The sequence below is a fragment of the Megalobrama amblycephala genome, linkage group LG21, assembly GCF_018812025.1.
Source record: "Megalobrama amblycephala isolate DHTTF-2021 linkage group LG21, ASM1881202v1, whole genome shotgun sequence".
Taxonomy (NCBI): Eukaryota; Metazoa; Chordata; class Actinopteri; order Cypriniformes; family Xenocyprididae; genus Megalobrama; species Megalobrama amblycephala.
In genome coordinates this window covers 19158326-19176062 of record NC_063064.1, presented here as the reverse complement: position 1 = coordinate 19176062, position 17737 = coordinate 19158326, and the positions used below count along the sequence as shown (strand labels likewise).

At 37.5% G+C, this 17737-nt stretch overlaps 1 protein-coding gene across 5 annotated transcripts in view; it reads left to right on the top strand.

Moving 5' to 3' along the window:
• igsf21a (immunoglobin superfamily, member 21a) overlaps positions 1–17737 on the top strand; it is a 268267-nt gene that overhangs the window by 122930 nt on the left and 127600 nt on the right. Inside the window, exon 1 of one of the 5 annotated variants that reach the window (XM_048173325.1) lies at positions 15217–15352. The exons of the other annotated variants lie outside the window; for them this stretch is intronic. The gene's annotated coding sequence lies outside the window, so the exon portion shown is untranslated. Of the gene's footprint in view, positions 1–15216; positions 15353–17737 lie in introns of those variants that run through there. 5 annotated transcript variants of the gene reach the window in all.

The following is a 17737-nucleotide window of genomic DNA, read 5'->3' as shown; positions in this document are numbered from 1 at the left end:
ATACGGCTCCAGCGAGGTTTTGTTCTGTCCTCTACGCGGTGTCAACTCACACCAGAAGCATTTCAGAAGTGAAGCGGCTGGATTCGCGAGACCACTAGATTTGCCTGTCCGACGTTGTTTACCTTGATTTTTTTGTGTTTTAATGGCTAAATGGTTATATTTTGTCCGGTTTAATTGTGTTTATTGCTATGCCATATTTTATTTTGCTGTAGCCTACAGATGAAGTTAATACACTTAAAAGTCCAGTTATGGACGACAAGTTGATGCCCTCGGGCAGGAGATATAGGGTACCAATATGTAAGTTAAATAGGTTCAAATTTTCTCTGATTCCATTATCAGTTAAGTTATTGAACAATAAGTGATGAATTGTGTGTGGGCGAGGGTAAGGTGAAGGGTAATGTAATATTTACTACTGTGTAATGGGAGATGTATATTGTTGTGTATTTTATTATTTATTTATTTATTTTTGATAGTTGATTGTTGTATGTTTGATCTGCTCTCTTGATTGATTGCCTAAGACAAATTTCTCCTGAGGGAGAAATGTAATACTTAAGGACAAAAAATGTTCAAGTTTTTCAACTTTGAATCTCTTGTCATCAATTTCTGGCCTCCTAGTGATGTGAAATATGAGCAGGAGTCTTCACAGGATGATTATTTTGACTTTATTTTTTATTTGAGCTGTGCGGCTTGGACGCTGCATCTGTCAAAAATAGACTTGGTGCCTATTTTTAGCGAAGCAGCATGGCGAGCCACTTCTGGGACGCTTCTGAAACGTGCCACGGTGTGGCTGGTGTAAACACAAGCATTGACTAGAGTGGCCGATCAGCTCCGGTAGCTGCGTCGCAGCCGTAACACGCCGCAGATGTGTGCAGTGTAAATAAGTGGTTACCTAACAGTCTTTTAACAGTCTAGTCTGCCAATACTCTGAAAGTGAAGTGACATGTGGCCAAGTATGGTGACCCATACTCGGAATTTGTGCTCTGCATTTAACCCATCCAAGTGCACACACACAGCAGTGAACACACACACACACTGTGAACACACACCCGGAGCAGTTGGGGGTACGGTGCCTTGCTCAAGGGTCTCACCTCAGGACTCGTGGTATTGAGGGTGCCTGCCGGACCTGAGACTCGAACCCATGACCTTTGGGTTACAAGTCCAACTCTCTATCCATTAGGCCACGACTGCCTCTAATGAGAGTATGTTTGCAAAGTTACTTATAGTTAGTAGAATGTCTATCAAAAGAATATGCTATCAAAATGAAGTGTAAACAAAAATGGTTGTCCATTTTTTTTTTTTTTTTTTTTTTGTAGTTCCAAAGAAACTCAACGTTTTGAACAGTAGTGTGTATATTTTCATGTAAAGACCTATTTTTAGTGTATAACAAAAATATTAAATGTTAAAATATAAAGACAGCGTGTTGTTTGTGAAATTACATTTTATACATTTTTATATTGTTTATTTAAAATGTACTGAAGCCAAATTTAATAAAATGAATATCTGGAAAATTATCTATAATGCTTACATTTTTTTTCTCCCCCATGCATACTTTCAAAACCCCTGGTTTAACCTGGTTTGCCTTTAACAGCATAAACAAAGTTCACACAGCTAATATAACCCTCAAAATGGATCTTTACAAATTGTTCGTCATGCAGCATGTCTAATTGCGTGAGTATGGTATTTATTTGGATGTTTACATTTGATATTGAATGAGTTTGATAGTGCTCCGTGGCTAAAGCTAACATTACAAACTGTTGGAGAGATTTATAAAGAATGAAGTTGTGTTTATGAGTTATACAGACTGCAAGTGTTTAAAAATGAAAATAACGACGGCTCTTGTCTCTGCGAATACAGTAAGAAACAATGGTAACTTTAACCACATTTAACAGTACATTAGCAACATGCTAACAAAACTTTTAGAAAGACAATTTACAAATATCACTAAAAATATCATGATATCATGGATCATGTCAGTTATTATTGCTCCATCTGCCATTTTTCGCTGTTGTCCTTGCTTGCTTACCTAGTCTGATGATTCAGCTGTGCACATCCAGATGTCCTGCCCTTGTCTAATGCCTTGAACATGAGCTGGCATATGCAAATATCGGGGGCGTACATATTAATGATCCCGACTGTTACGTAACAGTCGGTGTTATGTTGAGTTTACCTGTTCTTCAGAGGTCTTTTAAACAAATGAGATTTATATAAGAAGGAGGAAGCAATGGTGTTTGAGACTCACTGTATGTCATTTTCATGTACTGAACTCTTGTTATTCAACTATGCCAAGGTAAATTCAATTTTTAATTCTAGGGCACCTTTAACTTTTGGTTTAAATATGTGCGTTTTTGTATGTAAAGTGTTAATTTCTATTGTCACATCTGAGAATAGGCCATTTCTGAGCCATACTCTGGATAAAGACAGCAAAACCTCTGTAGGACACTTTTAAAAATCTTCTGCTATAAGTAATAACATTTTTTTATGACATTGCAGACATCATTGGACTCAAAACAGATTTTCTAAATCCATCTTGCTATCACAGAATGATCAAACAAGGCTGTGTTTACTGAGCGATTAGGAGTGGATCAAAGGCTGATTGTGACATTTGCATTAGAATAGGAATGAGATTTTCATTTGGGGTAACTTTAAAAAAAAAAAAGGGGTTTTCTTCAGGAATATGGGGAAAAAATTAAGTCCCCTTGAGTGCTATTTTTTTTTGAGTAAGTGAGGTTTTTTTTTTTTTTTTTTTTTTGCTTTGTCATGCTGCAGTTTAGGGAGAAAGTTTTCTCAACGGAAAGCACGACCAGGAGAGGCCGTGCATGGGTCTTTGTTCAGAAGAATCAAATGTTCCCCCATTGTAAAGCTGCCATCTAGATATTTTTCTAAACCCTATGTAAGAAGTTCTATTCCTCTTTTTGAAGCAGCCAGAACAAACTGGCTGGACTTGATGTATGCCTGAAAGGTTCAGCAATGCCATTTGAAAGAGGCAACAGCTTGAAGAGGGCTGATTGTGCCAGAGAAGTGCACCCTGAGTTGATTTTAGAAAAAGGTTTACATGGGCATCACACTGCACTCTGAAACACATTTTTCCAACAGATGCCAGCAGGAAACTGTGTGTTGAATAAGTAGGGAAAACACAGCATGAGGGTAGTTCTCCATCTAGCCAAAGGAATAAGGTCAAATTTAGTGGAGTAAATGTAGTACATTTAAATGGCTTCAAAAAAATAAAAAATAAAAAAATCTGTCAGCAACAACAAACAAAAAAAAAAGTTTAAGTTTATCATCACTTTTGCAACTTTGTGGTCATGCGGGGATAGATTTTTTTTTTTTTCACAGCTGGTACAAATTGTGGTAACTCTAAGTGGTATTGACAGCTGTAAATCAATCGTGGAACATGGTCATTACTGTCGAAATGAAGCGTCTCTCTTGCCCTTTCTGACTCTTCATCCTCCAGTGGCTTGAAGTTTTGATCTAGATCAATGGCCGCTGCTTCTCGTCCTGTGCTTATCTTTACGGTGTGGACCACAGCTATTTGGGTCAGCTGTGTGGCAGAGGAGAAACAATTAAAGAAACCTCCCTCTCCTCCTCTGGGTATAACTCTTTGTGCAGAAAGATGGGTTTTGTAATAGATTTTTGTCGGTGTAAAATGAGACGCTGACCTCTGAGTCCGCCAAGCTCAAAGGCATCTGGAGAGGCGAGGGCAGTGCTGTCCCTGTGGGCTCGGGGCAATATTAATTCTACCCATCACTCTGTGTGATGATGTTAGTTATGCTCCTGGTAATGAAAAAAAAACAAAATTTTTTAGCCATTACTAAAAAAAGCTTTCAGTGATTTTTATTTTTATTTTATTTTTTAATTTAAAATTGACCTTAACAATTATGGCATGTTGAGTGGGGAGATTAATCCCAACAAATGGCTTTGTCTGTGTTTGTTTTGGGCTAGAAAAATTTTGTTTGTTTTTGCTTTATTGCAGAAGTCTCTTTCTGTGCATCCACTCATCTTGGATTGTAAGAATCTTTTTTGTTAGATTTGTCCCCCCCCCCTCCTCCAGCTCCAGCATGAACTGCTTGTTTGGACATATTCTTCTTCCACTCTTATTCTGTTTGGAGTGGTGAATTGCAGACATGCTGATCTATAGCATTTCTCTGGATTATGCTGTTGACTCGACTGTTATGTTGGGTTTTGTTTGTGTTCGTTGTTAAATTGTTTGGCATGCTTGTTTTGTTTAATGTACTTTTATATTTATGTATTTGTATGCATTGTGTTAAGTGTATACATTTCTTTATGTATTTAGTACATTTTAAGTTCATGTATTTCTGTTGTTCATAAAATATATGAGCAAAAAATTCACAATAAATATTTCATCCACAAAATGCATAATATAAAATGTTTTGTTGTTTATATAATTTATACTATGTATTTTTGTATTCCATAAAATATATAAAAAATAAAAAATAACCTATAAAATGCATAAACATTTATAAAATGCATTAAAATGCAAGTATTCATGTGTAGTGTTCATGATGATTTATGATTTTTTTTTCAAAAATGTAATAAATTAATTTTGGTTTTTTTATGAAATATAGCAACAACACATACTTAATATGCATGAAAAACAAACAAAATTCACAAAATGCATTGTAAAGTATATGTAATAAATAAACAACAAAAATATTCTAAAAACTTACAAATTATATAAGCATAATAAAATGCATTATGTAAAATGTATGCATATTTTTGTTTAAATCATTGTCATTTATAAATTTTATTTTATGCATTTTGTAAAGCACCTTAAGCACTGGGGTAGCATTATATAAAGTAAACTTATTCTTATTGGTGGTAGTAGAAAAAAAGACATGGCTGGTCATGTGATCTCAACATGACTGTGTGACCCACTAAATGTAGACAACTTTTTTTCTTGGCCACAAATACACTATATTGCCAAAAGTTTTGGGACGCATGCCTTTACATGCACATGAACTTTAATGACATCCCATTCTTAATCCGTAAGTTTTAATATGGAGTTGGCCCACCCTTTGCAGCTATAACAGCTTCAACTCTTCTGGGAAGGCTTTCCACAAGGTTTAGGAGTGTGTTTATGGGAATTTTTGACCATTCTTCTAGAAACACATTTGTGAGGTCAGGCACTGATGTTGGTGAGAAGGCCTGGCTCGCAGTCTCCGCTCTAATTCATCCCAAAGGAGTTCTATCGGGTTGAGGTCAGGACTCTGTGCAGGCCAGTCAAGTTCCTCCACACCAAACTCACTCATCCATGTCTTAATGGACCTTGCTTTGTGCACTGGTGCGCAGTCATGTTGGAACAGGAAGGGGCCATCCCCAAACTGTTCCCACAATGTTGGGAGCATGAAATTGTCTATGCACTGTTCTTGAGCTAATCTGAAGGCCACACAAAGTTTGGAGGTCTGTAGCTATTGACTATACAGAAAGTTGGCGACATCTGCGCACTGTGCGCCTCACCATGCGCTGACCCCACTCTGTGATTTTACGTGGCCTACCACTTCGTGGCTGAGTTGCTGTTGTTCCCAATTGCTTCCACTTTGTTATGATACCACTAACAGTTGGCCGTGGAATATTTAGTAGTGAGGAAATTTCACGAATGGAACCACGGTACCACGCTTGAATTCACTGAGCTCCTGAGAGTGACCCATTCTTTCACAAATGTTTGTAGAAGCAGTCTGCATGCCTAGGTGCTTTTATACACCTGTGGCCATGGAAGTGATTGGAACACCTGAATTTAATGTCCCAATACTTTTGGCAATATAGTGTATGACTGATCTTGTGTGAGTTTACATCATTTCAATCATATTTGACAAAAGTGCTATTCATTTTTGTGTAAACCCTTTTTAGTGAGGAAAATATGACTGAGTGCCACTTTAAGTGTTTAAGCAGTGGATTTTGTAAGGATAGGTCACTCTCAGCCTCACTCTGCACTTAAAAGGCTGACTTTCAGCTGTATAGCAGTGGGATAAAGCCCTTCTCCACTCCTCTCTGTTTTATCTTTCCATAATGGGGGCAAGAGACACATCTCACCCCCCTCTTCCTCCCTAACCACTCAAAGCCTCTATCTTTGTTATAATTCATCCTTCCAAGGGCTGTTCATTTCACTTCTAATCTGTACCCAACCTTGCCTCGCCCTTCTCCAATCTGTTCGTCTCTTGTGACCAGTCGTGGCTTAAGTCACGTTGTGTTATCATTCAATTTTGGCTTCCTGACAGATGGGTTTATGCACTATGTTATCCTTGGTATAGTATAGTGTGCCACTTTATGTTGATGTGAGAGTAGATTTTATTACAGATGATGGTGTTAACAACTGTGTGTGTGTGTGTGTGTTATTAAATGGTCAGTGAAAGGAGGTGCTTAGCTTTCAGAAAGTCAATGTTTGTAAACATTAGGAGCTTGAACTAAATATTAATGAACTTTTATATTGTATTTATTTTATATACAAAAAACATTTTTTTGCAACCCAGTTACCTAAAGATAAAACATGTCTGGTTTTATTTATATACCAGCATGGCCAAATTTTCCGGCCTAGGAAAATGTACATTTTCACCCGTTATCCAAATATTATAAAAAAATGTGTTTAAAATTTTGTAAGCATATTTTCTGGTTGTGCTTGAAGTCAATTGTTTTATTTGTGATACCGCAATGAAATACGGCAAATTAAAAACATAATTTTTGGCCAGGCTGTCATACAAAGAAATGATGAACCCATGCATAAACAAGAGAGAACCAATTAAATACACTGCTCAAAAAAATTATAGGAACATTTTTTTAATCAGAGAATAGCATCAAGTCAGCTAAACTCCTGGGATATTGATCTGGTCAGTTAAGTAGCAGAGGGTTGTTAATCAGTTTCTGCTGCTTTGGTATTAATGAAATTAACAACAGGTGCACTAGATGGGCAACAATGCGACGATACAGAGACGAGAAGGTTTGCTGTGTCTTCCAGCACAGTCTCAAGAGCATGGAGGAGATTCCAAGAGACAGGCAGTTGGACAGGGCCGTAGAAGGTCCATAACCCATCAGCAGGACCAGTATCTGCTCATTTGTGCAAGGAGGAAAAGGATGAGCACTGCCAGAGCCCTACAAAATGACCTCCAGCAGGCCACTGGTGTGAATGTCTCTGACCAAACCATCAGAAACAGACTTCATGAGGGTGGCCTGAGGGCCCGACGTCCTCTAGTGGGCCCTGTGCTCACTGCTCGGCACTGTGGAGCTCGACTGGCATTTGCCATTGAACACCAGAATTGGCAGGTCCGCCACTGGCACCCTGTGCTTTTCACAGATGAGAGCAGGTTCACCTTGAGCACATGTGACAGACGTGAAAGGGTCTGGAGAATCCGTGGAGAGCATTATGCTGCCTGTAACACCATTCAGCATGACCAGTTTGGTGGTGGGTCAGTGATGGTCTGGGGAGGCATATCCATGGAGGGACTGCCATTAGGTATCGGGATGACATCCTTGGACCCACTACGCTGATGCAGTGGGTCCTGAGTTCCTTTTGGTGCACAACATTGTCAGGCATACATACAAGCACGTGGGGGCCATACAAACTACTGAGTACCATTTTGAGTTGCTGCAATGAAATTTCAACAAAATGGACTAGCATCACTTTTTCACTTTGATTTTCGGGGTGTCTTTGAATTCAGTCCTCTGTAGGTTGATCATTTTCATTTCCATCAAACGATGTGCAATCCTTCCGTTCCTAACACATTACCCAGTCCATATCAGCATGATATTTTTCCCCATTGAGATCTGATGTGTTTTCAAAGTGTTCCTTTAATTTTTTTGAGCAGTGTATTAATAATTGATTGTTGTAGTCAATGTTTGCTTTATCCTGCAAGCTTTTTGTTTTTCAATGCATTTTTTTTCATAGTAAAATTAAAAGTGTAGATATAGTTTGACTTTCCCCCATTCTTTCTCAATTACCCCCCCACCAAGCCCATGACACAATTTAGGGGGTCTGTTAAAACTCAGTGGGTTCAGGGGAGGCAAGAGAGACGTGGACTCCTGCTGCAAACTTACCTGCTGGTGTAGCTGTTGGACAGTGTTACATTAGGAAAATAAGTAATTTATAAAGTTTTGTAATATTTGCGTTGTTGCATTGTTTTATCTATGGATTATTTTCTCATCCACTTTTTTGAGGAGGCACTGCCTTCTTTGCCTCTCTCTCTATATATATACACATTACGACTAAAACCAATAATAATAGTGATGATATTTTATCACTGTTTTTCTGCCAACTTGTACATGCAAGATCACACTGGACCGCTTACATAAAGAATGTTGATTAAAGGTGCCCTAGATTCAAAAATGTAATTTACCTCGGCATAGTTAAATAACAAGAGTTCAGTACATGGAAAAGACATACAGTGAGTCTCAAACTCCATTGTTTCCTCCTCCTTATATAAATCTCATTTGTTTAAACGACCTCCGAAGAACAGGCGAATCTCAACATAACACCGACTGTACGCCCCCAATATTTGCATATGCCAGCCCATGTTCCCAACATTATGAAAGGCATTAGACAAGGGCAGCCAGGATTAACGTCTGGATGTGCAGAGCTGAATCAACGGACTAGGTAAGCAAGCAAGGACAATAGCAAAAAATGGCAGATGGAGCGATAATAACTGACATGATCCATGATAACATGATATTTTTAGTGATATTTGTAAATTGTCTTTCTAAATGTTTCGTTAGGATGTTGCTAATGTACTGTTAAATGTGGTTAAAGTTAACATCGTTTCTTACTGTATTCGCGGAGACAAGAGAGCCGTCGCTGTTTTCATTTTTAAACACTTGCAGTCTGTATAATGCATAAACACAACTTCATTCTTTATAAATCTCTCCAACAGTGTAGCATTAGCCGTTAGCCACGGAACACAGCCTCAAATTCATTCAGAATCAATGTAAACATCAAAATAAACACTGTACTTACGCGATTAGACATGCTGCATGACGAACACTTTGTAAAGATCCATTTTGAGGGTTATATTAGCTGTGTGAACTTTTGTTATGTTGTTTACGGCAAGCACAAGCTCTTGGGGCGTGGAGCACGAGAATTAAAGGGCCACACACCCTGAATCGGCTCATTTCTAATTATGCCCCAAAATAGGCAGTTAAAAAAATGAATTAAAAAAATCTATTGGGTATTTTGAGCTGAAACGTCACAGACACATTCAGGGGACACCTTAGACTTATATTACATCTTTTTAAAAAAAAGTTCTAGGGCACCTTTAAGTAGGTGTGATGTAGGAACTGAAGAATTACTAGGATCACAGTCCCACACCATGAATGTTGTGCCCTTGAGCATGTATTGAGTCTACAGACTCGACTGTTTGCCAGTATGTTTGCTAAATACACTGTAAAAAAAAAAAAAAAAAAAAAAAAAGCTTGTGATTTACACTGGTGGACTTGATGGGTAGGGCTGGAATATTGCAGAGAGAGCATTGTGCAGAGGTTGCACTCCTGGTGCTGTTCCCATCTGGAGCATTTATATTTTTTATGTTCCTCATCTTTGATGTTCACTCACATCTCCATCTTATGATTCATCTGATGTATAAAGGATAGTAACGGGTAATCCCTGAAGCTTAGGGAACATACGTTAGTCTGTTTCAAAGAAAACAGACATAAATTTGATCTTTTATTTATTTATTTATTTTCCATTGGACACCTAACTCAAAACTAAGCCTTTCCTCTAGAGCCAGGGTTTTTAGCTGGCGGTCCACAAACCCTTAGGCGATCCAAGTTTTAGCACGAGGTCTGTGGGTTGATAAGTACAGCATTTCTTTTTAAAAAATGCATACATACTGCTCGTTATCACAGATATCTAATTAGCCTATTACATAGCAGCAACTCAATGCATTTAGGCATGTAGACATAGTCAAGATGACCTGCTGAAGTTCAAACTGAGCATCAGAATGGGGAAGAAAGGTGATTTAAGTGACTTGGAATGTGGCATGGTTGTTGGTGCCAGACTAACTGGTCTGAGTATTTCATAAACTGCTGATAAACTGGGATTTTCATGCACGACCATCTCTAGTGTTTACAGAGAATGGTCTGAAAAAGAGAAAATATCCGGTGATAGCAGTTGTGTGGGCAAAAATGCCTTGTTAATGCCAGAGGTCAGTGGAGAATGGCCAGACTGTTTTGAGCTGATAGAAAGGCAACAGTAACTCAAATATCCACTCATTCTAACCAAGGTCTGAAGAAGAGCTAGCCTGACGTGGTCATACTCAATTCTAGTTCGAATATGAGTCTGATACTGCTCCATTGGGCTTTGATTATGGGGGCGTATTTCAACCGATCCAGGAAAGACCTCAATTGGATAGACCTACAACCAATCAGAGCTACAGAGTAAGTGACGTATGTTGAGCGACGCATAGTTGTCAACAGAACTCTTCTTAGCGACCATCGGGGCCAGCTGATAAATCAAACTTTTGCCGAATCCCGTAGGAAGGATGGCAAAGACATCTTTCCCATCGACAAATGCCTTGTTATTGCCTTTTTTAAAATTAATGCGCTGTCGATATCTTCTATAACGGACGCGATGGCGGAATCTACACATCTCATTTCTTCAACAGCCATCATTGTTGTAAACTAATTGACCTTTCGCAAAGACCCGCCCCCCTTAGTTACTGTTGCTTTGTCCGACAAGCCGTGGCGCTGTCACGCCACACAGAGTGAAAAATACATCGCAGAGCAAAGAGGAAACTGACAACACATCGACAGACGAGACAGAGCAGGTTACTTATGATATTAAACAAAGTCCCAGCTTTCAAACTGTGTAGTTATTAAAAAAATTCAAACAATAAAAACCGTTTTGTGGCTCTTTAATGAGTTGTGACCATGATCGTGACAGATTGCTGTAGCGCCTCAGCTCAAGAGGCTCGTGAACCGACCATCTCTTCCTACTAGTCCATTTATAGCATCAAATAAACATGAATGAACATGAGAATGAATATTGTTTCAAACGTGGAAAGACGTCAATATGCAAAATTTAAGGTTAATCTTCTAACTCCTGACTGCTTTGTCGGACAAAATGGCGGATGCGCCGTTCTGATTGGTTAGATCGCTTGTCAATCAAACTCCCCAAGTGCTCTTTGATGACGTGGCTGATTACGTTTCTGGTGATAATCTGTCAGTCATCGCCCTGACAATGTGATTGGTCCGAACAGTTTCTGTTCGGGCATAATTACTCCTCTACGGATCGAGTCCAGACCGAACTCCCCGACCTCAAAATGTTGTGGGCGGGGCTAAGTTCGGCTGGCATCCAGGCTAAAGAAGAGCATCTCTGAACACACAACACGTCAAACCTTGAAGCAGATGGGCTACAGCAGCTGAAGATCACACCTGGTGCCACTCCTGTCTGCTAAGAAAAGGAAACTGAGGCTACAATTTTGATTTACAAAAAACAAAACAAAAAAAAAAACATCAAAATTGGCCATTAGAAGACTGGAAAAACTTTGCCTGGTCTGATGAGATTTCTGCTGTGACATTTAGATGGTAAGATTAAAATTTGGCATGAACAAAATTAAAGCATGGATCCATCCTACCTTGTATCAATGGTTCAGGCTGCTGCTGGTGGTGTAATGTTGTGGGACACTTTGAGCCCCCCAAATGAGCATCATTTAAATGCCACAGCATGCCTGATTATTGTTGCTGACCTTGTCCATCACTTAATGACCACAGTGTACCAATCTTCTGATGGCTACTTCCAACAGGATAACGCGCCATATTACAAAGCTCAAATCATCTAAAATATATATCAAAGTATTAATTTTTTAGAAAAAAAAAATATCTTACTGACTCTGTTTTGAATTATAGTGTATTTCAAAATGTGGTTACAATTTATGGCTGAGGAAAACCCCTGCTCTAGAGAGAGCCCCTTTCTCTATGTTAGTAGAAACATCCTAATATCTTTTTGCTCAAACATGAAGTACCAGAAATATTCAGAAACACTCACTCCAAATCATTAGACATCATTGACTTTTGTGACATGGGTTTAATACACAAATACAAAGTCAAATTTACCAAAAAAGCAGATAAAAACATCCCCAGGGTAAAGAAAAAGCTGCCAGTTTTCTTGAAGCCTGTCTGTAGTGAGACAAATGGGAAAAGATAAGTATCTTCCTCTCTTTTGTTGACCAGAACAAACAAAACGTATAATCCGAGGGTCAAATTGATCCGTTGTCGGATTTTAACCAGCACCACTTATCAGGTGTGATTTATAGAACAAAGCTACACTGGATAGCATAGTATTTTAACAGCAGCAGAGATGCATTCACAGTACATTCAAGCCAAAGAGTGGCAGCCAAAAAGAAGAACACAAAGGAAACACGTTGAGAGGAACAAAGAGAGGAAAAGATATGAGATTTGGAGCAATTTCATTGAGTGCACTGCTATGGTGGCTATGACAGTTATGAGATTGTATCTAAAGCAATATCTCAACAAGTGCTAATAACACATAGCCATGCTATTTCCCATAAGCCACTGCTCGCATAACGCCAATGGCAATGGCAGTGCTGTTCAACTCCCAGATAAAATTGCATCATTTCAACTAATGCTGATGACGATTCTTGTCTTTCTCACCTTCATTGTGAAATAAGAGATACTGATGGCATACTATGGAAACCAAGATGAGGATTTCAACTTTTAAAAGTTTGTTTAGCTCTGATATTAGCTAATAAAGATTCCTGTCTGATTTAAGCTTTGTTTCTAAACCTAGTGTGTTAAAGACATCAAAGGTGTGCTCCAGACAAGACAAGAAGGTTCTTCCAATAGGTCAGAATATACATAACAATTTATAATAATATATAATATTATACTACCTTCAAAGACACATTGTTTTAGAATTGTGACTGAATTTTAAAAAAGTAATTGTAAATACACTCTAAAAAATGCTGGGTTAAAAACAACCCAAGTTGGGTTGAAAATGGACAAACCCAGCAATTGGGTTGTTTTAACCCAGCGGTAGGGTTAAATGTTTGCCCAACCTGCTGGGTAGTTTTATTTAACTCAACTATTGTTTAAAAATTACTGTATTGCTTAATTAAAATTAACCCAAAGTATATTGGAAATGAACATTTATTAATGTTCAATGAATAATTATTAAACAATAAACATTTATTAAATTGCGTATTAATAAATTTATATTAATAAACTATTAAATTTATATTAATAAAATATTAAAGCTTATTAATAAACATTCACCTTTTGTCTATTATTGTTGCCTGTAATTGCATCTGGTTTTTAATTTCCCAACTATTTTGGGTTCATTTTAAGCTAGCCATATAGCAATTTTTAAACAATAGTTGGTTTAAATAAAACTACCCAGCAGGTTGGGCAAACATTTAACCCAACCGCTGGGTTAAAACAACCCAATCGCTGGGTTTGTCCATTTTCAACCCAACTTGGGTTGTTTTTAACCCAGCATTTTTTAGAGTGTACCCTGCTGAAAATCCTAAGTTGGGTTGCTGATCTTAGCTGGTTTAAGCTGGTCTGGACAAGCTGGTCCTCAATACCCTTTAAAAGCCAAAGTCCCTTTCAAGGAAAGCCTGTTCACTCGGCGGCCATATTTGCAACGCCTCTGGGCAGATATTTTGGGCGTCCAAGACCAAGTCCTATCTATTTGAATGGCAGAATCCTGAAATCTCAAAAACTCACAATATATAACATATTTTACAATAAATAACACATGGATTGTCCCATAAATGTTGTTTCTTATGCTCAAATATAATTAAAAAAGCTTTATTCTCAGGCTAGAAAAACCTGAACGTGCAGTCCTAAGCACAAGTCTCAGGTTTCTATGGGAACCATAGCTTCTAACGGCAGATGCAGTGACGCAATGACTTTATCAATCAGTTATTGGCTCGTTTACTTAGAAGGCGGAACAATTCAATTCAATTAATAAATATTCATATTTTTATTGTAATTTTTTATTTTACTTTTTTTTTTTTTTTTTTTACAATTTTTTTCTCTAAAATCATTTCCAAATCGGTTACCTATGAAGTTCCATGATGGTTAGGATGCTTTCTTTGAAGGCCGTGTGGCAGCTTACTAGGTATTAGAACATTGTTTTGATCTTTCCAGGCCTTTGTCCTCTGCTAATTCTGCCCATGTTTACACGCTAATAATCAATTGTCTGAAAAGACAAAGAATTAGGTTTGCATGCAGATTGTCATGGTCGGGGGATATCGACAGTCTGCTCAACACTTCTGTGCTTTGCTTTCTCTGTGAGTATCAGTGACTTGCTCGAGGGAAGTGCTGGACCTCGCAGATCGCTGGCAAGAAAATGAATTACGTCAAGACTCGACTTGAATGCTGAGAATTATAGACATGAGATCCAAATGAGAGGTGTGAATGAAAGTGGCGGCTTACTAATGCCTGTAATTTGATCCAATAGTGCTGATGACATTTTGTCTAAATTGCAAATTGCTTTGGAAAACAATTTTGTCCCTATAGCATTGCATTGCACAGACAGGCAGATAATCAAAGGGTAGACAAGAAAATTCACATCCAACATGCACAACACATGAATAGAGCCAGCTCCAAATGCCTGAGACCACATTGAAAATCTGGCAAAATCTTCAAAATCAATTTTAACCTTAAGCCTTAAAAATAAACTGAACATTTTAGAGAAATAAACTAAAACAAGAAATGTGGTGACATAAAATCATTTCTTAAGATTTCAAAATTTTAAACTCATTGTTTAAGGTTATGCAGTATAGGTCACTATTCAATAAAGAATATTTTGACATTAAGCATGTGAACATTCTGAAAATTATGTTAATTTTTCAAGGCAACTTTTAATTCAAATTAATAATATAATTTAATAACCCCTCTTAAACAGAAATTCATGTTTATTTATTAAGTTTTATTCAGATCATTGACAGATCATTATATTATATTATATTATATTATATTATATTATATTATATTATATTATATTATATTATATTATATTATATTATACATATATTTTTTTTTCAATTAGAAAAATAACATTTTCACTAATAATATAAAATATAATATACAATCTTTTAGACACAGTGGTACACAAAGGGCTGGTTCATGCTCGATGGTGACATACAGTGTATTTGTGTAGCAGTTTTGTCTTGTCATACTGTATGCTGAGATAATGCACAGAGTATGGACTTTAGACTGGTGTTTTATTCAGGCAGAGCAGTTTGGCGCCGGGGGCAGAGCTGCAGGGTGGTGATGTAATGCAGTGTTGCTGTCAGTGTGTCACTGTGAGTTTTACCAGTATATCTTCTCATCACAGACTCCCTTGCTAAAACCTACAGTTTATTGAGCTAAGTCATCTGTGTTCCAGGTAAGTGATGTAACATAGTCAGAGAGTGTTCCTCTCACTGGTGTTTTATATATTTATTTATTTATTTGTATCTGAATGTTTTGTTTTGTTTTTACTGCAAAATGCTTTGCCCCAAGTGGAATGAAAAGCCAGCGAAGTCTAGCATCTGTCAGTTAAAACAAGTAGTGAGCAGTATGTGATCTATGTCATCAGGATTCTCTCAGCATTCTTTTGAAAATAATGTGTCTCGGTGCTCTTTTAATGAAAGCATATTTTAATGATTTATGTTGTTTGTTTTTTGAGGGTAAAACCATCATCCACTGAGGAGGAGGGGGGTAGAGGGTGGGGCAATAATGAACTGATAAAGACGTTAACAAACTAAAGATGAATTTCAAGTTTCCTGCTGCTAGCATTTAGATAATTAGCACCAAGCCAGGAACTTAATAAATAAAAATGCAACAATTAAAATGTGTCCCAGTTAAGATGAAAGACTGCTGTTAGCCTTGAATTTGTATGGTTTTGTTACTCTTCAAGTATGTTTAACTGTGTACGAAGGGCTCAAGTTCTGGCTGGTTAGCATGGCCTTGTTACCCCTGTTGGTTGATGCCATAACTACACCATTTGACTGTTATCTTTAAAATCTTGTTTTAAAGTTTTTTGTTTGTTTGTTTGTTTGTTTTTTTCTCTCCAAAAATGATTTTATTTTATTGTATTTATTTATTTTGATGGTTTGGATAATCTCCAGGTCTTTTAGACATACTTGGAGCTTATTTTACTTATTTATAAAAGTTAGACATTAACAAATGGAAATAGACATTAACACCTTTTTGTTTTGTACAGACAGTTCCACAAGTGCTAGTTAGAAGGAAGAATCCTTTTGGCAGAAGATTTGAACTAATCTAGAGGTTGTCGGCTAAAATTAAAGGCATATCCTTGCAAGATTGTCGGCTAAAATTAAAGGCATGTCCTTGCAAGAAAGAGAGTAAGATGTTATTTGAAGGTGCTATATCTCAATTATGTTGTAATTCAAGTTTTAATCTAAAAAAGCATGGATGAAAGTACAATTATTGCAATATTTCAGTATATCCTACAAAGTTTGCATAACATAATTATAATTATCTGCTGTCTTTAGCTCTAAATTTTGTGTCTGTTTGTTTCAAGATATGCTTAAGTCACAGGGGGACACTAAAAAGTCAAACAGCACCTCCCAAAATCTTTCCAATCTTTTTCAAGGATATAATTATGCTTCCGTTGAACTATAATAAGAATAAACCAGATGCTTTCATCTCTTCCTGCTTTTATTTTTCAAAGGTATAGCCTATTTTTCTCTGAGAAATTCACATATTTTGCCACAATAGCACCGCAGCATGGCTTCTTCAGGTCTGGATTAACTATGGTCTGGTTAAACCGTTTTTCTCATTGGCGTAATGACTGAACCACCATAAGCCAAGTGGCATCAGAGATAATGGAAATTTCCCTCATTTTCTTCTTTTCTGCCAAACGTATCCAAATTATAAGCACCCTGTGTTTCTTCACATCTTTAATTGTTGACAGCATGCATACTGTGTTGTACGCGTGCCATATTATTGGGAATAAGTGCTCGGATGTCCTTCGAGGGCTGTTCCATATCTCACTTCATTATATAATGTTGGCAATGCAAGTGACTGTTTTGTTTTTTGTTTTTTGTTTTTTTCCCGTAATATATTTGAATGCTTTCTTAGTGTGAATAGAATTGAGTTTAGATGTATAGATGGCCTTGAGGACTTCATAACGGCTTTGTTCAAATTTTCAGAAAAGCTGCAGCTGTGGAGAGGCAGGAAGAATAAGATTCAGCATAATTAAATTCCGAGGAAATGGTGATTTTCTGTCTCTCAAGCCTTTCTCATAAAATCTGTTTCACATTTGAATGTATTTTGTCCCTTTCGAGACACTAAAGCGCTGTCTTTAATGATCTGCCATTCTCTTGATATGAAAGGGCGGGAGCAGAATGACATGCAACATATGACACTAATGCAATTATTCATTGATTCTAGAAAGATTCCCAAGAGGCTTTGAAGTTATTGCCAGGCAGTGAGGGCATCGCTAACCATGGGGCTCATCCATAAACAAGACATTTTTGGTCTTTTCAGCGACGGGCCCCTAGTTGCAGCGTTTAATGCATTTTTGATGGTCTTGTAATCTGTGACAAAATCAGCCTGTTAGCTGAAACGGACCCTTTTGCATTAGATTGGCTGCTCGGGTTGCGTTTGATCACATTGATCTGCAAATGCTTTTGCCAAGCATGAATGAGATTTATAACAGCAGCCAACTGCCAGCCTCATCACCAGAGTTTTCTCAATTAAAAAAGTTGCATGTCTTAATCTTATTCCAGACCTCCTTGACACAGCAGTCTTGACATGTACACTG